At 45.4% G+C, this 22,906-nt stretch overlaps 14 non-coding genes and 1 pseudogene across 14 annotated transcripts; all 15 read right to left on the reverse strand.

Moving 5' to 3' along the window:
• Positions 1–4,308: 4,308 nt before the first annotated feature.
• Positions 4,309–4,499, reverse strand: LOC141189939 (U2 spliceosomal RNA). Its single transcript, XR_012263978.1, has one exon. It is a non-coding gene; the product is annotated as a U2 spliceosomal RNA (small nuclear RNA).
• A 1,117-nt stretch (positions 4,500–5,616) lies between these two features.
• Positions 5,617–5,807, reverse strand: LOC141189940 (U2 spliceosomal RNA). Its single transcript, XR_012263979.1, has one exon. It is a non-coding gene; the product is annotated as a U2 spliceosomal RNA (small nuclear RNA).
• A 1,118-nt stretch (positions 5,808–6,925) lies between these two features.
• On the reverse strand, positions 6,926–7,116 carry LOC141189941 (U2 spliceosomal RNA). The gene has a single exon (XR_012263980.1). It is a non-coding gene; the product is annotated as a U2 spliceosomal RNA (small nuclear RNA).
• A 1,119-nt stretch (positions 7,117–8,235) lies between these two features.
• LOC141184295 (U2 spliceosomal RNA) lies at positions 8,236–8,426 on the reverse strand. Its single transcript, XR_012259064.1, has one exon. It is a non-coding gene; the product is annotated as a U2 spliceosomal RNA (small nuclear RNA).
• Positions 8,427–9,549: 1,123 nt separating this feature from the next.
• LOC141184297 (U2 spliceosomal RNA) lies at positions 9,550–9,740 on the reverse strand. Its single transcript, XR_012259065.1, has one exon. It is a non-coding gene; the product is annotated as a U2 spliceosomal RNA (small nuclear RNA).
• Positions 9,741–10,863: 1,123 nt separating this feature from the next.
• Positions 10,864–11,054, reverse strand: LOC141189942 (U2 spliceosomal RNA). The gene has a single exon (XR_012263981.1). It is a non-coding gene; the product is annotated as a U2 spliceosomal RNA (small nuclear RNA).
• Positions 11,055–12,175: 1,121 nt separating this feature from the next.
• LOC141189943 (U2 spliceosomal RNA) lies at positions 12,176–12,366 on the reverse strand. The gene has a single exon (XR_012263982.1). It is a non-coding gene; the product is annotated as a U2 spliceosomal RNA (small nuclear RNA).
• Positions 12,367–13,487: 1,121 nt separating this feature from the next.
• On the reverse strand, positions 13,488–13,678 carry LOC141189944 (U2 spliceosomal RNA). The gene has a single exon (XR_012263983.1). It is a non-coding gene; the product is annotated as a U2 spliceosomal RNA (small nuclear RNA).
• A 1,121-nt stretch (positions 13,679–14,799) lies between these two features.
• On the reverse strand, positions 14,800–14,983 carry LOC141185921 (U2 spliceosomal RNA). The gene has a single exon (XR_012260510.1). It is a non-coding gene; the product is annotated as a U2 spliceosomal RNA (small nuclear RNA).
• An 811-nt stretch (positions 14,984–15,794) lies between these two features.
• On the reverse strand, positions 15,795–15,869 carry LOC141186172 (U2 spliceosomal RNA; annotated as a pseudogene).
• A 1,121-nt stretch (positions 15,870–16,990) lies between these two features.
• On the reverse strand, positions 16,991–17,181 carry LOC141189945 (U2 spliceosomal RNA). Its single transcript, XR_012263984.1, has one exon. It is a non-coding gene; the product is annotated as a U2 spliceosomal RNA (small nuclear RNA).
• A 1,120-nt stretch (positions 17,182–18,301) lies between these two features.
• LOC141189946 (U2 spliceosomal RNA) lies at positions 18,302–18,492 on the reverse strand. The gene has a single exon (XR_012263985.1). It is a non-coding gene; the product is annotated as a U2 spliceosomal RNA (small nuclear RNA).
• Positions 18,493–19,610: 1,118 nt separating this feature from the next.
• LOC141189947 (U2 spliceosomal RNA) lies at positions 19,611–19,801 on the reverse strand. Its single transcript, XR_012263986.1, has one exon. It is a non-coding gene; the product is annotated as a U2 spliceosomal RNA (small nuclear RNA).
• A 1,119-nt stretch (positions 19,802–20,920) lies between these two features.
• On the reverse strand, positions 20,921–21,111 carry LOC141189948 (U2 spliceosomal RNA). Its single transcript, XR_012263987.1, has one exon. It is a non-coding gene; the product is annotated as a U2 spliceosomal RNA (small nuclear RNA).
• A 1,122-nt stretch (positions 21,112–22,233) lies between these two features.
• On the reverse strand, positions 22,234–22,424 carry LOC141184157 (U2 spliceosomal RNA). Its single transcript, XR_012258939.1, has one exon. It is a non-coding gene; the product is annotated as a U2 spliceosomal RNA (small nuclear RNA).
• Between the last annotated feature and the right edge of the window lie 482 nt (positions 22,425–22,906).

The raw sequence follows: 22,906 nt of genomic DNA on the forward strand, positions 1-22,906 counted from the left end.
TCTGCTTTCTAGTCTTACAATCCCCAAGCATATCCCTTAACAATAACAAATTATCACTTATACTCCGACCAGGCACGGCACACACTTGGTCATCCTCCACAACCCTACCAATCACCTCACTCATACGATTTGCTAACAATTTACTGTAGACCTTATAATCAGCGTTAAGCAATGATATGGGTCTCCAGTTCTCCAAACGCTTTTTCTCACCCTTCTTAAACACAAGAACCACTATACCCTCTTTCATACTGTCACACAAAACACCATTCATCCACATATACCTACAAACCTCAGTCAAGTCCTTACCCAAAAACTCCCAAGCTTTCACATACAGCTCCACAGGCAACCCATCCTTCCCAGGCGTCTTATTCTTTTTAGCACTCATAACAACATTCCTCACCTCATCCAAAATAACATCCTCACACAAAGCATCACATTCATCCGAACCAAGTCTCTTCTCCATACCACTCAATACATGCGACACAAGTCCAGGATCAATCCATTTCTCATCGTACAACTTACTATAGAAGCCATTCACCTCATTCAACACATTCTTCCCAACCACACTAGATCCATCTTCACCTACCACTTCACTCAAATCCAACTTCCTTCCATTCATTTTTTTAAAAAAGTACCTGGTGCACTTTTCATTCTTTTCCAAATGCTCTAACTTGGTACGGTAAATAATCTCTTTACCTTTTTCATCCAGAAGACATTTTAACTCATTCTTAGCAACCTCAAGCTGATCAGACATATCCATTCCTTTCCTAACACACCCACGCAACCAATCAATCCGTCTACTTAAGTCATTAAATCTATTACGATATCTGGCAGCTTTTTTGTAGCCCCATTTTTTAAAGAAAGTTTTTAACTGTAATTTCACCCAATCCCACCATTCAAGCACACTACCAAAATCACGCTTACGCCACCTCCAACTTGCATACCTTTTCTCCAACTCACTCATCACCTCCTCATCCTCCAACAACCTCGTATTCAATTTCCAAACCCCACCCCCAAACACCATGTCCCCATTCGCACTAAAAACTCCACGCAAACACTCATGATCAGAAAAAGGTACCTTATGTTGAACATAACTTGAACAAACCATATTTTTGGAAAATAACATCCTATCTATTCTCGATGAAATATTACCACGGTCAGCATAATATGTAGGCGGTGGTGGAATGCCATACTCAAGTATTGCAGCGTCTAAGAAAGAAAAATCAGAAATAAGTTGAGATAACTTTTTTCCCGTAATGTCCACATTACCTTCTGTGACACAATTACAGTCACCAACAAAAACTGTAGGAATTTTTCCAGGGAGAAAAAAACTCAATTTCTCAAGAAGAGCAAGCCACTCCTCTTTTTTAGTAGGACAATATAAATTAATCATTCTAACCTTCCACCCCCTATAACTCAAAAAAACAATAATGCAGCGACCCACCTCCACAACCGTGTAACTATCAATAGTAATATTCTTATTACCAACTAAAATCCCCACACCATCATTTTTGTTAAAGCTGGACCCCGACCAAACATACTGGCCATAAGGCCAGTCCTTATCCCCTCGAGATTCAGTAATCCCACACTCTTGTAGACAATAGACATCTGCACTCAAACCCTTTAGATAATCCAGAACTGTTGTTCTTCGGGTAACAGATCTAATTTGCCTAACATTAAGGGACACAATGTCCCATCCAGAATGATGCGGCATAACTAAAGGGGATCACACATAACCTGAAAAAAAAAGAAAGAAAACATCAACTCAACCTTCATCAAGCAAAGCAAAGCTATTACCATCTGGCTGAATGCCAAATGTAACAATGTCAGGAGAAAATACATCTGACGGGTAAGCACGAGAGTCCACCGGGCTATCACACACGGCAGCAATGGATGAACACTCAGTCCTTGGCTTCTTCTTGACCACATCAGGATCCTCCTCATCAGAGAAACGGACAGCAGACAAGTCCCCTTGGCCACCGCCCCCGATCTCCTCTGAAGCAGTATTGCACCAAGATATGACAGGAGAATTGGACAAGTCCATTTCCCCCTCACCACGGACACCAAACTGGGGAGGGAAAGGTGACATCACCTCAGGAATCACCATGTCAAAGCCTCCTGATGCAGGAGGCTGAAGCTGGGCATCTTCAAATATGTCGTCCATCTGAGTGCCATCCTCTTCCTCTTGGGGAGCAGTTGCCTCCCCGACATCCGGAAGGGGACCTTGTGGAACCCTAGTAGAAGTCGAAGGAACAGCAGGCCCCTCCGCGACCACTTGAGCAAAAGACTTAGGAGTGGTTCTAGCTTGACACTGCCTAAGAACATGCCCCTCCTCACCACAAGCATCACACTTTACCTGGTTCTTGCAGTCTTTCGCCATATGACCAGACGTGTTACACCTCCTGCAGGTTGGCGGATACCTGCAGGACTCCTGGACATGACCATACTTGTTACATCTTCTGCAGAAAAAAGGAGCATCAGGAAAGTACAAGAAACCAGTGTCTCTCCCAATAGAGAAACACATAGGAGGATAATGTATGCCCCCTGGCCCCTCGGGGTCTGTAGCAAAACGAACAAAGTACTTGTATTTGCCAGTCCACAAGCCTTCTTCATTCGAGATCTTGTGGGAAAAATGCACATAAGTACAATGCCTCCTCAAGAATAAAGTAATGTCCTCCTGGGGGATAAAGGGATTGTGCATAAACACAACAACAGGAACATCCCCCTTTGAATAGAGGACAGTAAAAGTGAGTCCATCTAGGAGGGAGTTCTCAGTATGGCCTTTCAAGGTTCTATAAAGATTTTGGCAAGCAGCCATAGTAGAAAGAACCAGCACATACCTTCCATGACTTCTAAATTCCTGCAGGCAAAGAATGTCCGACTTCTTAATCTTCAATGCTTCATAGAAGATGGCATTCACCAGGTAGGACATGGAAAAATGTCCCTTCTTCTCCTCGGAAATCTCAATGCGAAATCCATTCTTGACCCGGGGGTCCCCGGTCCCAGCAAATTTCAGCTTGACTCCCATAGTCAGCCACGGAAATCGCCTTCCCGTTTCCTCCTCACTCTCCCCCTATAGCAGCATCCAGCTTAAGCCACCGGAGTGGCGATGCTGGAAGGCCGAGGGCTAGCACTCAAGGAACCTGATGTCCAGACACTTGATCTGAGCCAAAAGGCCGAGAAGCGATAACCAGAATTGGTTTCCGACTACGGTGCCACCCAAGGATTCTGAAAAGTCCATTTGTGGAGATGGCCACCTGGACTCCCGTTAAGAAGACATGCTGTCAACCTCTAGATCCCTCACATGCCTGCACTTTTCGGCTTGCTGCTGCTGCAATCCACGCGTTTTAGATCTGCATAACTCCACCTCTTTTAGCACAGTACCCTCAACCCCCGGCTGTTCCCACCCGCCTCAACACCGTTGGAAGGGAGGAGAACCAATTAAGGCGGGGGGGGGGTGGAACGAGCAGCTGTCTACCCTTAGCAGGAGGGTTGCTGATTAATTACCTCTCCTGCTGCTGCTGCTGCTGGCTGTTCAGCAGCAGACTGAAGGTGGCTGCTGCTGTGCGCAGGTATATAAAGGCTCAGAGCCTATTATGACACGCGCAGCCAGCGTTCCATTGCCACATTCCGTCTACTGCAGGCGGGATACCTGGATGGCTGAATGTCACTGAGAAGCTCACAGAGACCGCCATAAGCAACAGTTTAAAAGAATGCCACAGACTAATCAACCAAACTTTTTGGGTTGGTTTCTCTTTTATAGTCTGCAGGCATTAAATGAAAGAAGTCAGTGTTCCAGCAGAGGGAGACAACGTTTCAGAAAAGGCATTGTAGCAAACCAAAAAAGAAATTTTAAGCGCAGCAGAGTAACCAGCTCACATACCTGTTAGCTCAGGTCAGTTTAAAAGGCTGCTGTTGATAACAAGGGCATTTGCTAAATAGATGGTGTGTGTGCAACAATATACTGAAAGGTCAATTATATTGTGCAGCTTATCTCACCACCTGTAGTTATTTAGGTGAAAGCTCCAAAATGCTTGCCTAATATGTCTGTTTATCCAAAAGGAAGTATAGAGGGAGAGCTAGATAGATAGCATTGCATTACATTACATTACATGGCAATGCAATGCACAGTTGCTGAAGTTGAACCAAAATGAGCTTGTCATCTGGCTTCTGCAACTTTTAACATGAAAAATCCAATGAGGAGAAGAAAAGCAAAGCCAAAGAGTCCATCCCAAAATCCGACAAACAAGCAAAATGAACAAAAAGCATTGAATTCAATTCTTTCTGATTTTAGAAACTGCATTAAAGAAGGGGTGCACCGGTCCTGGAGATACTGCAATACCAGGTCAATGCGTGGAGTGGACAGAGCAAGCTCTTTTTCCATCTCCCTGTTCTAAAAATCCATTTAATATATGGTCCCCAGATAGGGGACGTATCAGATATTAAACTGATAAGAACAGATACTACACTTGATCTTAGCCAAAAGGCCGAGAAGCGATAACCAGAATTGGTTTCCGACTACGGTGCCACCCAAGGATTCTGAAAAGTCCATTTGTGGAGATGGCCACCTGGACTCCCGTTAAGAAGACATGCTGTCAACCTCTAGATCCCTCACATGCCTGCACTTTTCGGCTTGCTGCTGCTGCAATCCACGCGTTTTAGATCTGCATAACTCCACCTCTTTTAGCACAGTACCCTCAACCCCCGGCTGTTCCCACCCGCCTCAACACCGTTGGAAGGGAGGAGAACCAATTAAGGCGGGGGGGTGGAACGAGCAGCTGTCTACCCTTAGCAGGAGGGTTGCTGATTAATTACCTCTCCTGCTGCTGCTGCTGCTGGCTGTCCAGCAGCAGACTGAAGGTGGCTGCTGCTGTGCGCAGGTATATAAAGGCTCAGAGCCTATTATGACACGCGCAGCCAGCGTTCCATTGCCACATTCCGTCTACTGCAGGCGGGATACCTGGATGGCTGAATGTCACTGAGAAGCTCACAGAGACCGCCATAAGCAACAGTTTAAAAGAATGCCACAGACTAATCAACCAAACTTTTTGGGTTGGTTTCTCTTTTATAGTCTGCAGGCATTAAATGAAAGAAGTCAGTGTTCCAGCAGAGGGAGACAACGTTTCAGAAAAGGCATTGTAGCAAACCAAAAAAGAAATTTTAAGCGCAGCAGAGTAACCAGCTCACATACCTGTTAGCTCAGGTGAGTTTAAAAGGCTGCTGTTGATAACAAGGGCATTTGCTAAATAGATGGTGTGTGTGCAACAATATACTGAAAGGTCAATTATATTGTGCAGCTTATCTCACCACCTGTAGTTATTTAGGTGAAAGCTCCAAAATGCTTGCCTAATATGTCTGTTTATCCAAAAGGAAGTATAGAGGGAGAGCTAGATAGATAGCATTGCATTACATTACATTACATGGCAATGCAATGCACAGTTGCTGAAGTTGAACCAAAATGAGCTTGTCATCTGGCTTCTGCAACTTTTAACATGAAAAATCCAATGAGGAGAAGAAAAGCAAAGCCAAAGAGTCCATCCCAAAATCCGACAAACAAGCAAAATGAACAAAAAGCATTGAATTCAATTCTTTCTGATTTTAGAAACTACATTAAAGAAGGGGTGCACCGGTCCTGGAGATACTGCAATACCAGGTCAATGCGTGGAGTGGACAGAGCAAGCTCTTTTTCCATCTCCCTGTTCTAAAAATCCATTTAATATATGGTCCCCAGATAGGGGACGTATCAGATATTAAACTGATAAGAACAGATACTACACTTGATCTTAGCCAAAAGGCCGAGAAGCGATAACCAGAATTGGTTTCCGACTACGGTGCCACCCAAGGATTCTGAAAAGTCCATTTGTGGAGATGGCCACCTGGACTCCCGTTAAGAAGACATGCTGTCAACCTCTAGATCCCTCACATGCCTGCACTTTTCGGCTTGCTGCTGCTGCAATCCACGCGTTTTAGATCTGCATAACTCCACCTCTTTTAGCACAGTACAATCAACCCCCGGCTGTTCCCACCCGCCTCAACACCGTTGGAAGGGAGGAGAACCAATTAAGGCGGGGGGGGTGGAACGAGCAGCTGTCTACCCTTAGCAGGAGGGTTGCTGATTAATTACCTCTCCTGCTGCTGCTGCTGCTGGCTGTCCAGCAGCAGACTGAAGGTGGCTGCTGCTGTGCGCAGGTATATAAAGGCTCAGAGCCTATTATGACACGCGCAGCCAGCGTTCCATTGCCACATTCCGTCTACTGCAGGCGGGATACCTGGATGGCTGAATGTCACTGAGAAGCTCACAGAGACCGCCATAAGCAACAGTTTAAAAGAATGCCACAGACTAATCAACCAAACTTTTTGGGTTGGTTTCTCTTTTATAGTCTGCAGGCATTAAATGAAAGAAGTCAGTGTTCCAGCAGAGGGAGACAACGTTTCAGAAAAGGCATTGTAGCAAACCAAAAAAGAAATTTTAAGCGCAGCAGAGTAACCAGCTCACATACCTGTTAGCTCAGGTGAGTTTAAAAGGCTGCTGTTGATAACAAGGGCATTTGCTAAATAGATGGTGTGTGTGCAACAATATACTGAAAGGTCAATTATATTGTGCAGCTTATCTCACCACCTGTAGTTATTTAGGTGAAAGCTCCAAAATGCTTGCCTAATATGTCTGTTTATCCAAAAGGAAGTATAGAGGGAGAGCTAGATAGATAGCATTGCATTACATTACATTACATGGCAATGCAATGCACAGTTGCTGAAGTTGAACCAAAATGAGCTTGTCATCTGGCTTCTGCAACTTTTAACATGAAAAATCCAATGAGGAGAAGAAAAGCAAAGCCAAAGAGTCCATCCCAAAATCCGACAAACAAGCAAAATGAACAAAAAGCATTGAATTCAATTCTTTCTGATTTTAGAAACTACATTAAAGAAGGGGTGCACCGGTCCTGGAGATACTGCAATACCAGGTCAATGCGTGGAGTGGACAGAGCAAGCTCTTTTTCCATCTCCCTGTTCTAAAAATCCATTTAATATATGGTCCCCAGATAGGGGACGTATCAGATATTAAACTGATAAGAACAGATACTACACTTGATCTTAGCCAAAAGGCCGAGAAGCGATAACCAGAATTGGTTTCCGACTACGGTGCCACCCAAGGATTCTGAAAAGTCCATTTGTGGAGATGGCCACCTGGACTCCCGTTAAGAAGACATGCTGTCAACCTCTAGATCCCTCACATGCCTGCACTTTTCGGCTTGCTGCTGCTGCAATCCACGCGTTTTAGATCTGCATAACTCCACCTCTTTTAGCACAGTACAATCAACCCCCGGCTGTTCCCACCCGCCTCAACACCGTTGGAAGGGAGGAGAACCAATTAAGGCGGGGGGGGGTGGAACGAGCAGCTGTCTACCCTTAGCAGGAGGGTTGCTGATTAATTACCTCTCCTGCTGCAGCTGCTGCTGGCTGTCCAGCAGCAGACTGAAGGTGGCTGCTGCTGTGCGCAGGTATATAAAGGCTCAGAGCCTATTATGACACGCGCAGCCAGCGTTCCATTGCCACATTCCGTCTACTGCAGGCGGGATACCTGGATGGCTGAATGTCACTGAGAAGCTCACAGAGACCGCCATAAGCAACAGTTTAAAAGAATGCCACAGACTAATCAACCAAACTTTTTGGGTTGGTTTCTCTTTTATAGTCTGCAGGCATTAAATGAAAGAAGTCAGTGTTCCAGCAGAGGGAGACAACGTTTCAGAAAAGGCATTGTAGCAAACCAAAAAAGAAATTTTAAGCGCAGCAGAGTAACCAGCTCACATACCTGTTAGCTCAGGTGAGTTTAAAAGGCTGCTGTTGATAACAAGGGCATTTGCTAAATAGATGGTGTGTGTGCAACAATATACTGAAAGGTCAATTATATTGTGCAGCTTATCTCACCACCTGTAGTTATTTAGGTGAAAGCTCCAAAATGCTTGCCTAATATGTCTGTTTATCCAAAAGGAAGTATAGAGAGAGAGCTAGATAGATAGCATTGCATTACATTACATTACATGGCAATGCAATGCACAGTTGCTGAAGTTGAACCAAAATGAGCTTGTCATCTGGCTTCTGCAACTTTTAACATGAAAAATCCAATGAGGAGAAGAAAAGCAAAGCCAAAGAGTCCATCCCAAAATCCGACAAACAAGCAAAATGAACAAAAAGCATTGAATTCAATTCTTTCTGATTTTAGAAACTGCATTAAAGAAGGGGTGCACCGGTCCTGGAGATACTGAAATACCAGGTCAATGCGTGGAGTGGACAGAGCAAGCTCTTTTTCCATCTCCCTGTTCTAAAAATCCATTTAATATATGGTCCCCAGATAGGGGACGTATCAGATATTAAACTGATAAGAACAGATACTACACTTGATCTTAGCCAAAAGGCCGAGAAGCGATAACCAGAATTGGTTTCCGACTACGGTGCCACCCAAGGATTCTGAAAAGTCCATTTGTGGAGATGGCCACCTGGACTCCCGTTAAGAAGACATGCTGTCAACCTCTAGATCCCTCACATGCCTGCACTTTTCGGCTTGCTGCTGCTGCAATCCACGCGTTTTAGATCTGCATAACTCCACCTCTTTTAGCACAGTACCCTCAACCCCCGGCTGTTCCCACCCGCCTCAACACCGTTGGAAGGGAGGAGAACCAATTAAGGCGGGGGGGGGGTGGAACGAGCAGCTGTCTACCCTTAGCAGGAGGGTTGCTGATTAATTACCTCTCCTGCTGCTGCTGCTGCTGGCTGTCCAGCAGCAGCAGACTGAAGGTGGCTGCTGCTGTGCGCAGGTATATAAAGGCTCAGAGCCTATTATGACACGCGCAGCCAGCGTTCCATTGCCACATTCCGTCTACTGCAGGCGGGATACCTGGATGGCTGAATGTCACTGAGAAGCTCACAGAGACCGCCATAAGCAACAGTTTAAAAGAATGCCACAGACTAATCAACCAAACTTTTTGGGTTGGTTTCTCTTTTATAGTCTGCAGGCATTAAATGAAAGAAGTCAGTGTTCCAGCAGAGGGAGACAACGTTTCAGAAAAGGCATTGTAGCAAACCAAAAAAGAAATTTTAAGCGCAGCAGAGTAACCAGCTCACATACCTGTTAGCTCAGGTGAGTTTAAAAGGCTGCTGTTGATAACAAGGGCATTTGCTAAATAGATGGTGTGTGTGCAACAATATACTGAAAGGTCAATTATATTGTGCAGCTTATCTCACCACCTGTAGTTATTTAGGTGAAAGCTCCAAAATGCTTGCCTAATATGTCTGTTTATCCAAAAGGAAGTATAGAGGGAGAGCTAGATAGATAGCATTGCATTACATTACATTACATGGCAATGCAATGCACAGTTGCTGAAGTTGAACCAAAATGAGCTTGTCATCTGGCTTCTGCAACTTTTAACATGAAAAATCCAATGAGGAGAAGAAAAGCAAAGCCAAAGAGTCCATCCCAAAATCCGACAAACAAGCAAAATGAACAAAAAGCATTGAATTCAATTCTTTCTGATTTTAGAAACTGCATTAAAGAAGGGGTGCACCGGTCCTGGAGATACTGAAATACCAGGTCAATGCGTGGAGTGGACAGAGCAAGCTCTTTTTCCATCTCCCTGTTCTAAAAATCCATTTAATATATGGTCCCCAGATAGGGGACGTATCAGATATTAAACTGATAAGAACAGATACTACACTTGATCTTAGCCAAAAGGCCGAGAAGCGATAACCAGAATTGGTTTCCGACTACGGTGCCACCCAAGGATTCTGAAAAGTCCATTTGTGGAGATGGCCACCTGGACTCCCGTTAAGAAGACATGCTGTCAACCTCTAGATCCCTCACATGCCTGCACTTTTCGGCTTGCTGCTGCTGCAATCCACGCGTTTTAGATCTGCATAACTCCACCTCTTTTAGCACAGTACCCTCAACCCCCGGCTGTTCCCACCCGCCTCAACACCGTTGGAAGGGAGGAGAACCAATTAAGGCGGGGGGGGGGTGGAACGAGCAGCTGTCTACCCTTAGCAGGAGGGTTGCTGATTAATTACCTCTCCTGCTGCTGCTGCTGCTGGCTGTCCAGCAGCAGCAGACTGAAGGTGGCTGCTGCTGTGCGCAGGTATATAAAGGCTCAGAGCCTATTATGACACGCGCAGCCAGCGTTCCATTGCCACATTCCGTCTACTGCAGGCGGGATACCTGGATGGCTGAATGTCACTGAGAAGCTCACAGAGACCGCCATAAGCAACAGTTTAAAAGAATGCCACAGACTAATCAACCAAACTTTTTGGGTTGGTTTCTCTTTTATAGTCTGCAGGCATTAAATGAAAGAAGTCAGTGTTCCAGCAGAGGGAGACAACGTTTCAGAAAAGGCATTGTAGCAAACCAAAAAAGAAATTTTAAGCGCAGCAGAGTAACCAGCTCACATACCTGTTAGCTCAGGTGAGTTTAAAAGGCTGCTGTTGATAACAAGGGCATTTGCTAAATAGATGGTGTGTGTGCAACAATATACTGAAAGGTCAATTATATTGTGCAGCTTATCTCACCACCTGTAGTTATTTAGGTGAAAGCTCCAAAATGCTTGCCTAATATGTCTGTTTATCCAAAAGGAAGTATAGAGGGAGAGCTAGATAGATAGCATTGCATTACATTACATTACATGGCAATGCAATGCACAGTTGCTGAAGTTGAACCAAAATGAGCTTGTCATCTGGCTTCTGCAACTTTTAACATGAAAAATCCAATGAGGAGAAGAAAAGCAAAGCCAAAGAGTCCATCCCAAAATCCGACAAACAAGCAAAATGAACAAAAAGCATTGAATTCAATTCTTTCTGATTTTAGAAACTGCATTAAAGAAGGGGTGCACCGGTCCTGGAGATACTGCAATACCAGGTCAATGCGTGGAGTGGACAGAGCAAGCTCTTTTTCCATCTCCCTGTTCTAAAAATCCATTTAATATATGGTCCCCAGATAGGGGACGTATCAGATATTAAACTGATAAGAACAGATACTACACTTGATCTTAGCCAAAAGGCCGAGAAGCGATAACCAGAATTGGTTTCCGACTACGGTGCCACCCAAGGATTCTGAAAAGTCCATTTGTGGAGATGGCCACCTGGACTCCCGTTAAGAAGACATGCTGTCAACCTCTAGATCCCTCACATGCCTGCACTTTTCGGCTTGCTGCTGCTGCAATCCACGCGTTTTAGATCTGCATAACTCCACCTCTTTTAGCACAGTACCCTCAACCCCCGGCTGTTCCCACCCGCCTCAACACCGTTGGAAGGGAGGAGAACCAATTAAGGCGGGGGGGGGGGTGGAACGAGCAGCTGTCTACCCTTAGCAGGAGGGTTGCTGATTAATTACCTCTCCTGCTGCTGCTGCTGCTGGCTGTCCAGCAGCAGACTGAAGGTGGCTGCTGCTGTGCGCAGGTATATAAAGGCTCAGAGCCTATTATGACACGCGCAGCCAGCGTTCCATTGCCACATTCCGTCTACTGCAGGCGGGATACCTGGATGGCTGAATGTCACTGAGAAGCTCACAGAGACCGCCATAAGCAACAGTTTAAAAGAATGCCACAGACTAATCAACCAAACTTTTTGGGTTGGTTTCTCTTTTATAGTCTGCAGGCATTAAATGAAAGAAGTCAGTGTTCCAGCAGAGGGAGACAAAGTTTCAGAAAAGGCATTGTAGCAAACCAAAAAATAAATTTTAAGCGCAGCAGAGTAACCAGCTCACATACCTGTTAGCTCAGGTGAGTTTAAAAGGCTGCTGTTGATAACAAGGGCATTTGCTAAATAGATGGTGTGTGTGCAACAATATACTGAAAGGTCAATTATATTTTGCAGCTTATCTCACCACCTGTAGTTATTTAGGTGAAAGCTCCAAAATGCTTGCCTAATATGTCTGTTTATCCAAAAGGAAGTATAGAGGGAGAGCTAGATAGATAGCATTGCATTACATTACATTACATGGCAATGCAATGCACAGTTGCTGAAGTTGAACCAAAATGAGCTTGTCATCTGGCTTCTGCAACTTTTAACATGAAAAATCCAATGAGGAGAAGAAAAGCAAAGCCAAAGAGTCCATCCCAAAATCCGACAAACAAGCAAAATGAACAAAAAGCATTGAATTCAATTCTTTCTGATTTTAGAAACTGCATTAAAGAAGGGGTGCACCGGTCCTGGAGATACTGCAATACCAGGTCAATGCGTGGAGTGGACAGAGCAAGCTCTTTTTCCATCTCCCTGTTCTAAAAATCCATTTAATATATGGTCCCCAGATAGGGGACGTATCAGATATTAAACTGATAAGAACAGATACTACACTTGATCTTAGCCAAAAGGCCGAGAAGCGATAACCAGAATTGGTTTCCGACTACGGTGCCACCCAAGGATTCTGAAAAGTCCATTTGTGGAGATGGCCACCTGGACTCCCGTTAAGAAGACATGCTGTCAACCTCTAGATCCCTCACATGCCTGCACTTTTCGGCTTGCTGCTGCTGCAATCCACGCGTTTTAGATCTGCATAACTCCACCTCTTTTAGCACAGTACCCTCAACCCCCGGCTGTTCCCACCCGCCTCAACACCGTTGGAAGGGAGGAGAACCAATTAAGGCGGGGGGGGGGGTGGAACGAGCAGCTGTCTACCCTTAGCAGGAGGGTTGCTGATTAATTACCTCTCCTGCTGCTGCTGCTGCTGGCTGTCCAGCAGCAGACTGAAGGTGGCTGCTGCTGTGCGCAGGTATATAAAGGCTCAGAGCCTATTATGACACGCGCAGCCAGCGTTCCATTGCCACATTCCGTCTACTGCAGGCGGGATACCTGGATGGCTGAATGTCACTGAGAAGCTCACAGAGACCGCCATAAGCAACAGTTTAAAAGAATGCCACAGACTAATCAACCAAACTTTTTGGGTTGGTTTCTCTTTTATAGTCTGCAGGCATTAAATGAAAGAAGTCAGTGTTCCAGCAGAGGGAGACAAAGTTTCAGAAAAGGCATTGTAGCAAACCAAAAAATAAATTTTAAGCGCAGCAGAGTAACCAGCTCACATACCTGTTAGCTCAGGTGAGTTTAAAAGGCTGCTGTTGATAACAAGGGCATTTGCTAAATAGATGGTGTGTGTGCAACAATATACTGAAAGGTCAATTATATTTTGCAGCTTATCTCACCACCTGTAGTTATTTAGGTGAAAGCTCCAAAATGCTTGCCTAATATGTCTGTTTATCCAAAAGGAAGTATAGAGGGAGAGCTAGATAGATAGCATTGCATTACATTACATTACATGGCAATGCAATGCACAGTTGCTGAAGTTGAACCAAAATGAGCTTGTCATCTGGCTTCTGCAACTTTTAACATGAAAAATCCAATGAGGAGAAGAAAAGCAAAGCCAAAGAGTCCATCCCAAAATCCGACAAACAAGCAAAATGAACAAAAAGCATTGAATTCAATTCTTTCTGATTTTAGAAACTGCATTAAAGAAGGGGTGCACCGGTCCTGGAGATACTGCAATACCAGGTCAATGCGTGGAGTGGACAGAGCAAGCTCTTTTTCCATCTCCCTGTTCTAAAAATCCATTTAATATATGGTCCCCAGATAGGGGACGTATCAGATATTAAACTGATAAGAACAGATACTACACTTGATCTTAGCCAAAAGGCCGAGAAGCGATAACCAGAATTGGTTTCCGACTACGGTGCCACCCAAGGATTCTGAAAAGTCCATTTGTGGAGATGGCCACCTGGACTCCCGTTAAGAAGACATGCTGTCAACCTCTAGATCCCTCACATGCCTGCACTTTTCGGCTTGCTGCTGCTGCAATCCACGCGTTTTAGATCTGCATAACTCCACCTCTTTTAGCACAGTACCCTCAACCCCCGGCTGTTCCCACCCGCCTCAACACCGTTGGAAGGGAGGAGAACCAATTAAGGCGGGGGGGGGGGTGGAACGAGCAGCTGTCTACCCTTAGCAGGAGGGTTGCTGATTAATTACCTCTCCTGCTGCTGCTGCTGCTGGCTGTCCAGCAGCAGACTGAAGGTGGCTGCTGCTGTGCGCAGGTATATAAAGGCTCAGAGCCTATTATGACACGCGCAGCCAGCGTTCCATTGCCACATTCCGTCTACTGCAGGCGGGATACCTGGATGGCTGAATGTCACTGAGAAGCTCACAGAGACCGCCATAAGCAACAGTTTAAAAGAATGCCACAGACTAATCAACCAAACTTTTTGGGTTGGTTTCTCTTTTATAGTCTGCAGGCATTAAATGAAAGAAGTCAGTGTTCCAGCAGAGGGAGACAACGTTTCAGAAAAGGCATTGTAGCAAACCAAAAAAGAAATTTTAAGCGCAGCAGAGTAACCAGCTCACATACCTGTTAGCTCAGGTGAGTTTAAAAGGCTGCTGTTGATAACAAGGGCATTTGCTAAATAGATGGTGTGTGTGCAACAATATACTGAAAGGTCAATTATATTGTGCAGCTTATCTCACCACCTGTAGTTATTTAGGTGAAAGCTCCAAAATGCTTGCCTAATATGTCTGTTTATCCAAAAGGAAGTATAGAGGGAGAGCTAGATAGATAGCATTGCATTACATTACATTACATGGCAATGCAATGCACAGTTGCTGAAGTTGAACCAAAATGAGCTTGTCATCTGGCTTCTGCAACTTTTAACATGAAAAATCCAATGAGGAGAAGAAAAGCAAAGCCAAAGAGTCCATCCCAAAATCCGACAAACAAGCAAAATGAACAAAAAGCATTGAATTCAATTCTTTCTGATTTTAGAAACTGCATTAAAGAAGGGGTGCACCGGTCCTGGAGATACTGCAATACCAGGTCAATGCGTGGAGTGGACAGAGCAAGCTCTTTTTCCATCTCCCTGTTCTAAAAATCCATTTAATATATGGTCCCCAGATAGGGGACGTATCAGATATTAAACTGATAAGAACAGATTTTTTTTTTTTTTTTTATCGAAAGCCCGAATTCGTGTACAAAACCCGAGTGCGCTTAAAAAAGTGACAAGTGCCACAAAAAAAGTGCACTAGGATGCTGGTCTTCTTGAAACCCTCTCCAAAAGGAGAAGGGTCCCCCAAACCATTCCCCGTCCCTCCGAGCCAGAAGGCCACAGCGAGGAACAGGGACAAATAGCCACCTCCAGCCGGAGCCAGAGGCGACCCAATCTTACCCCCAGCACCTGCCCGAGTTCTCACCCGAGCAAGGCACTGGGAGCCAAAGACTGTGCTCCCCTCCCGGAAGAGGGGAGCCAACAACGCTCTCCTCCCGAAAGAGGAGAGCCAGGGGTGTTCAGGGGGGAGCGGAACCTGATGGCCACACACTCCCCCCCTAGACCTGCCAAGAGAGGAACCCGTAAGGGAACCGCATCCCGACAAAATCCTAGTAGGACGTGACACACGTGAATAAGTGGACACACAGTGACAAAGAAATTAAATAAATAGTGAAGGTTTCACAGTATAATACTGCCCGGACCTTCGACCGGGAATTGAAAAATTCCCCATCCTAAGGCCAGAAGGCCCGGAATAAGGGTGTGTGTGAAGAAAGAAATATTGAAGTGCTAGTGCAAATGTGCCATAAACTCAAGTGGGGTTCCCAATCCCAGTGAGTTAAGGCACCCCAGGGTCACCACTCCTGGGGCACTTCACACTTCGGGCTTTCGATCTTCCCCGGCCTAATGGCGTCGATCCTGGGGGGCCATGCTTTCCACCAGATGACTATATTAGCCACCTGGCGTACTAACAAGCGCCTAAACCCCAGTGTGCATAATGTATCAATCTACTAGGGCTGCCAACATCCAAAACCGCCTTTTCGAAAGATACTACACTTGATCTTAGCCAAAAGGCCGAGAAGCGATAACCAGAATTGGTTTCCGACTACGGTGCCACCCAAGGATTCTGAAAAGTCCATTTGTGGAGATGGCCACCTGGACTCCCGTTAAGAAGACATGCTGTCAACCTCTAGATCCCTCACATGCCTGCACTTTTCGGCTTGCTGCTGCTGCAATCCACGCGTTTTAGATCTGCATAACTCCACCTCTTTTAGCACAGTACCCTCAACCCCCGGCTGTTCCCACCCGCCTCAACACCGTTGGAAGGGAGGAGAACCAATTAAGGCGGGGGGGGGGGTGGAACGAGCAGCTGTCTACCCTTAGCAGGAGGGTTGCTGATTAATTACCTCTCCTGCTGCTGCTGCTGCTGGCTGTCCAGCAGCAGACTGAAGGTGGCTGCTGCTGTGCGCAGGTATATAAAGGCTCAGAGCCTATTATGACACGCGCAGCCAGCGTTCCATTGCCACATTCCGTCTACTGCAGGCGGGATACCTGGATGGCTGAATGTCACTGAGAAGCTCACAGAGACCGCCATAAGCAACAGTTTAAAAGAATGCCACAGACTAATCAACCAAACTTTTTGGGTTGGTTTCTCTTTTATAGTCTGCAGGCATTAAATGAAAGAAGTCAGTGTTCCAGCAGAGGGAGACAACGTTTCAGAAAAGGCATTGTAGCAAACCAAAAAAGAAATTTTAAGCGCAGCAGAGTAACCAGCTCACATACCTGTTAGCTCAGGTGAGTTTAAAAGGCTGCTGTTGATAACAAGGGCATTTGCTAAATAGATGGTGTGTGTGCAACAATATACTGAAAGGTCAATTATATTGTGCAGCTTATCTCACCACCTGTAGTTATTTAGGTGAAAGCTCCAAAATGCTTGCCTAATATGTCTGTTTATCCAAAAGGAAGTATAGAGGGAGAGCTAGATAGATAGCATTGCATTACATTACATTACATGGCAATGCAATGCACAGTTGCTGAAGTTGAACCAAAATGAGCTTGTCATCTGGCTTCTGCAACTTTTAACATGAAAAATCCAATGAGGAGAAGAAAAGCAAAGCCAAAGAGTCCATCCCAAAATCCGACAAACAAGCAAAATGAACAAAAAGCATTGAATTCAATTCTTTCTGATTTTAGAAACTGCATTAAAGAAGGGGTGCACCGGTCCTGGAGATACTGCAATACCAGGTCAATGCGTGGAGTGGACAGAGCAAGCTCTTTTTCCATCTCCCTGTTCTAAAAATCCATTTAATATATGGTCCCCAGATAGGGGACGTATCAGATATTAAACTGATAAGAACAGATACTACACTTGATCTTAGCCAAAAGGCCGAGAAGCGATAACCAGAATTGGTTTCCGACTACGGTGCCACCCAAGGATTCTGAAAAGTCCATTTGTGGAGATGGCCACCTGGACTCCCGTTAAGAAGACATGCTGTCAACCTCTAGATCCCTCACATGCCTGCACTTTTCGGCTTGCTGCTGCTGCAATCCACGCGTTTTAGATCTGCATAACTCCACCTCTTTTAGCACAGTACCCTCAACCCCCGGCTGTTCCCACCCGCCTCAACACCGTTGGAAGGGAGGAGAACCAATTAAGGCGGGGGGGGGGTGGAACGAGCAGCTGTCTACCCTTAGCAGGAGGGTTGCTGATTAATTACCTCTCCTGCTGCTGCTGCTGCTGGCTGTCCAGCAGCAGACTGAAGGTGGCTGCTGCTGTGCGCAGGTATATAAAGGCTCAGAGCCTATTATGACACGCGCAGCCAGCGTTCCATTGCCACATTCCGTCTACTGCAGGCGGGATACCTGGATGGCTGAATGTCACTGAGAAGCTCACAGAGACCGCCATAAGCAACAGTTTAAAAGAATGCCACAGACTAATCAACCAAACTTTTTGGGTTGGTTTCTCTTTTATAGTCTGCAGGCATTAAATGAAAGAAGTCAGTGTTCCAGCAGAGGGAGACAACGTTTCAGAAAAGGCATTGTAGCAAACCAAAAAAGAAATTTTAAGCGCAGCAGAGTAACCAGCTCACATACCTGTTAGCTCAGGTGAGTTTAAAAGGCTGCTGTTGATAACAAGGGCATTTGCTAAATAGATGGTGTGTGTGCAACAATATACTGAAAGGTCAATTATATTGTGCAGCTTATCTCACCACCTGTAGTTATTTAGGTGAAAGCTCCAAAATGCTTGCCTAATATGTCTGTTTATCCAAAAGGAAGTATAGAGGGAGAGCTAGATAGATAGCATTGCATTACATTACATTACATGGCAATGCAATGCACAGTTGCTGAAGTTGAACCAAAATGAGCTTGTCATCTGGCTTCTGCAACTTTTAACATGAAAAATCCAATGAGGAGAAGAAAAGCAAAGCCAAAGAGTCCATCCCAAAATCCGACAAACAAGCAAAATGAACAAAAAGCATTGAATTCAATTCTTTCTGATTTTAGAAACTGCATTAAAGAAGGGGTGCACCGGTCCTGGAGATACTGCAATACCAGGTCAATGCGTGGAGTGGACAGAGCAAGCTCTTTTTCCATCTCCCTGTTCTAAAAATCCATTTAATATATGGTCCCCAGATAGGGGACGTATCAGATATTAAACTGATAAGAACAGATACTACACTTGATCTTAGCCAAAAGGCCGAGAAGCGATAACCAGAATTGGTTTCCGACTACGGTGCCACCCAAGGATTCTGAAAAGTCCATTTGTGGAGATGGCCACCTGGACTCCCGTTAAGAAGACATGCTGTCAACCTCTAGATCCCTCACATGCCTGCACTTTTCGGCTTGCTGCTGCTGCAATCCACGCGTTTTAGATCTGCATAACTCCACCTCTTTTAGCACAGTACCCTCAACCCCCGGCTGTTCCCACCCGCCTCAACACCGTTGGAAGGGAGGAGAACCAATTAAGGCGGGGGGGGTGGAACGAGCAGCTGTCTACCCTTAGCAGGAGGGTTGCTGATTAATTACCTCTCCTGCTGCTGCTGCTGCTGGCTGTCCAGCAGCAGACTGAAGGTGGCTGCTGCTGTGCGCAGGTATATAAAGGCTCAGAGCCTATTATGACACGCGCAGCCAGCGTTCCATTGCCACATTCCGTCTACTGCAGGCGGGATACCTGGATGGCTGAATGTCACTGAGAAGCTCACAGAGACCGCCATAAGCAACAGTTTAAAAGAATGCCACAGACTAATCAACCAAACTTTTTGGGTTGGTTTCTCTTTTATAGTCTGCAGGCATTAAATGAAAGAAGTCAGTGTTCCAGCAGAGGGAGACAACGTTTCAGAAAAGGCATTGTAGCAAACCAAAAAAGAAATTTTAAGCGCAGCAGAGTAACCAGCTCACATACCTGTTAGCTCAGGTGAGTTTAAAAGGCTGCTGTTGATAACAAGGGCATTTGCTAAATAGATGGTGTGTGTGCAACAATATACTGAAAGGTCAATTATATTGTGCAGCTTATCTCACCACCTGTAGTTATTTAGGTGAAAGCTCCAAAATGCTTGCCTAATATGTCTGTTTATCCAAAAGGAAGTATAGAGGGAGAGCTAGATAGATAGCATTGCATTACATTACATTACATGGCAATGCAATGCACAGTTGCTGAAGTTGAACCAAAATGAGCTTGTCATCTGGCTTCTGCAACTTTTAACATGAAAAATCCAATGAGGAGAAGAAAAGCAAAGCCAAAGAGTCCATCCCAAAATCCGACAAACAAGCAAAATGAACAAAAAGCATTGAATTCAATTCTTTCTGATTTTAGAAACTGCATTAAAGAAGGGGTGCACCGGTCCTGGAGATACTGCAATACCAGGTCAATGCGTGGAGTGGACAGAGCAAGCTCTTTTTCCATCTCCCTGTTCTAAAAATCCATTTAATATATGGTCCCCAGATAGGGGACGTATCAGATATTAAACTGATAAGAACAGATACTACACTTGATCTTAGCCAAAAGGCCGAGAAGCGATAACCAGAATTGGTTTCCGACTACGGTGCCACCCAAGGATTCTGAAAAGTCCATTTGTGGAGATGGCCACCTGGACTCCCGTTAAGAAGACATGCTGTCAACCTCTAGATCCCTCACATGCCTGCACTTTTCGGCTTGCTGCTGCTGCAATCCACGCGTTTTAGATCTGCATAACTCCACCTCTTTTAGCACAGTACCCTCAACCCCCGGCTGTTCCCACCCGCCTCAACACCGTTGGAAGAGAGGAGAACCAATTAAGGCGGGGGGGGGTGGAACGAGCAGCTGTCTACCCTTAGCAGGAGGGTTGCTGATTAATTACCTCTCCTGCTGCTGCTGCTGCTGGCTGTCCAGCAGCAGACTGAAGGTGGCTGCTGCTGTGCGCAGGTATATAAAGGCTCAGAGCCTATTATGACACGCGCAGCCAGCGTTCCATTGCCACATTCCGTCTACTGCAGGCGGGATACCTGGATGGCTGAATGTCACTGAGAAGCTCACAGAGACCGCCATAAGCAACAGTTTAAAAGAATGCCACAGACTAATCAACCAAACTTTTTGGGTTGGTTTCTCTTTTATAGTCTGCAGGCATTAAATGAAAGAAGTCAGTGTTCCAGCAGAGGGAGACAACATTTCAGAAAAGGCATTGTAGCAAACCAAAAAAGAAATTTTAAGCGCAGCAGAGTAACCAGCTCACATACCTGTTAGCTCAGGTGAGTTTAAAAGGCTGCTGTTGATAACAAGGGCATTTGCTAAATAGATGGTGTGTGTGCAACAATATACTGAAAGGTCAATTATATTGTGCAGCTTATCTCACCACCTGTAGTTATTTAGGTGAAAGCTCCAAAATGCTTGCCTAATATGTCTGTTTATCCAAAAGGAAGTATAGAGGGAGAGCTAGATAGATAGCATTGCATTACATTACATTACATGGCAATGCAATGCACAGTTGCTGAAGTTGAACCAAAATGAGCTTGTCATCTGGCTTCTGCAACTTTTAACATGAAAAATCCAATGAGGAGAAGAAAAGCAAAGCCAAAGAGTCCATCCCAAAATCCGACAAACAAGCAAAATGAACAAAAAGCATTGAATTCAATTCTTTCTGATTTTAGAAACTGCATTAAAGAAGGGGTGCACCGGTCCTGGAGATACTGCAATACCAGGTCAATGCGTGGAGTGGACAGAGCAAGCTCTTTTTCCATCTCCCTGTTCTAAAAATCCATTTAATATATGGTCCCCAGATAGGGGACGTATCAGATATTAAACTGATAAGAACAGATACTACACTTGATCTTAGCCAAAAGGCCGAGAAGCGATAACCAGAATTGGTTTCCGACTACGGTGCCACCCAAGGATTCTGAAAAGTCCATTTGTGGAGATGGCCACCTGGACTCCCGTTAAGAAGACATGCTGTCAACCTCTAGATCCCTCACATGCCTGCACTTTTCGGCTTGCTGCTGCTGCAATCCACGCGTTTTAGATCTGCATAACTCCACCTCTTTTAGCACAGTACCCTCAACCCCCGGCTGTTCCCACCCGCCTCAACACCGTTGGAAGGGAGGAGAACCAATTAAGGCGGGGGTGGGGGGTGGAACGAGCAGCTGTCTACCCTTAGCAGGAGGGTTGCTGATTAATTACCTCTCCTGCTGCTGCTGCTGCTGGCTGTCCAGCAGCAGACTGAAGGTGGCTGCTGCTGTGCGCAGGTATATAAAGGCTCAGAGCCTATTATGACACGCGCAGCCAGCGTTCCATTGCCACATTCCGTCTACTGCAGGCGGGATACCTGGATGGCTGAATGTCACTGAGAAGCTCACAGAGACCGCCATAAGCAACAGTTTAAAAGAATGCCACAGACTAATCAACCAAACTTTTTGGGTTGGTTTCTCTTTTATAGTCTGCAGGCATTAAATGAAAGAAGTCAGTGTTCCAGCAGAGGGAGACAACGTTTCAGAAAAGGCATTGTAGCAAACCAAAAAAGAAATTTTAAGCGCAGCAGAGTAACCAGCTCACATACCTGTTAGCTCAGGTGAGTTTAAAAGGCTGCTGTTGATAACAAGGGCATTTGCTAAATAGATGGTGTGTGTGCAACAATATACTGAAAGGTCAATTATATTGTGCAGCTTATCTCACCACCTGTATTTATTTAGGTGAAAGCTCCAAAATGCTTGCCTAATATGTCTGTTTATCCAAAAGGAAGTATAGAGGGAGAGCTAGATAGATAGCATTGCATTACATTACATTACATGGCAATGCAATGCACAGTTGCTGAAGTTGAACCAAAATGAGCTTGTCATCTGGCTTCTGCAACTTTTAACATGAAAAATCCAATGAGGAGAAGAAAAGCAAAGCCAAAGAGTCCATCCCAAAATCCGACAAACAAGCAAAATGAACAAAAAGCATTGAATTCAATTCTTTCTGATTTTAGAAACTGCATTAAAGAAGGTGTGCACCGGTCCTGGAGATACTGCAATACCAGGTCAATGCGTGGAGTGGACAGAGCAAGCTCTTTTTCCATCTCCCTGTTCTAAAAATCCATTTAATATATGGTCCCCAGATAGGGGACGTATCAGATATTAAACTGATAAGAACAGATACTACACTTGATCTTAGCCAAAAGGCCGAGAAGCGATAACCAGAATTGGTTTCCGACTACGGTGCCACCCAAGGATTCTGAAAAGTCCATTTGTGGAGATGGCCACCTGGACTCCCGTTAAGAAGACATGCTGTCAACCTCTAGATCCCTCACATGCCTGCACTTTTCGGCTTGCTGCTGCTGCAATCCACGCGTTTTAGATCTGCATAACTCCACCTCTTTTAGCACAGTACCCTCAACCCCCGGCTGTTCCCACCCGCCTCAACACCGTTGGAAGGGAGGAGAACCAATTAAGGCGGGGGGGGGGTGGAACGAGCAGCTGTCTACCCTTAGCAGGAGGGTTGCTGATTAATTACCTCTCCTGCTGCTGCTGCTGCTGGCTGTCCAGCAGCAGACTGAAGGTGGCTGCTGCTGTGCGCAGGTATATAAAGGCTCAGAGCCTATTATGACACGCGCAGCCAGCGTTCCATTGCCACATTCCGTCTACTGCAGGCGGGATACCTGGATGGCTGAATGTCA

Source organism: Phyllobates terribilis, unplaced genomic scaffold (assembly GCF_046119375.1).
Source record: "Phyllobates terribilis strain yellow unplaced genomic scaffold, ASM4611937v1 Scaffold_40__1_contigs__length_11209783, whole genome shotgun sequence".
Lineage (NCBI taxonomy): Eukaryota > Metazoa > Chordata > Amphibia > Anura > Dendrobatidae > Phyllobates > Phyllobates terribilis.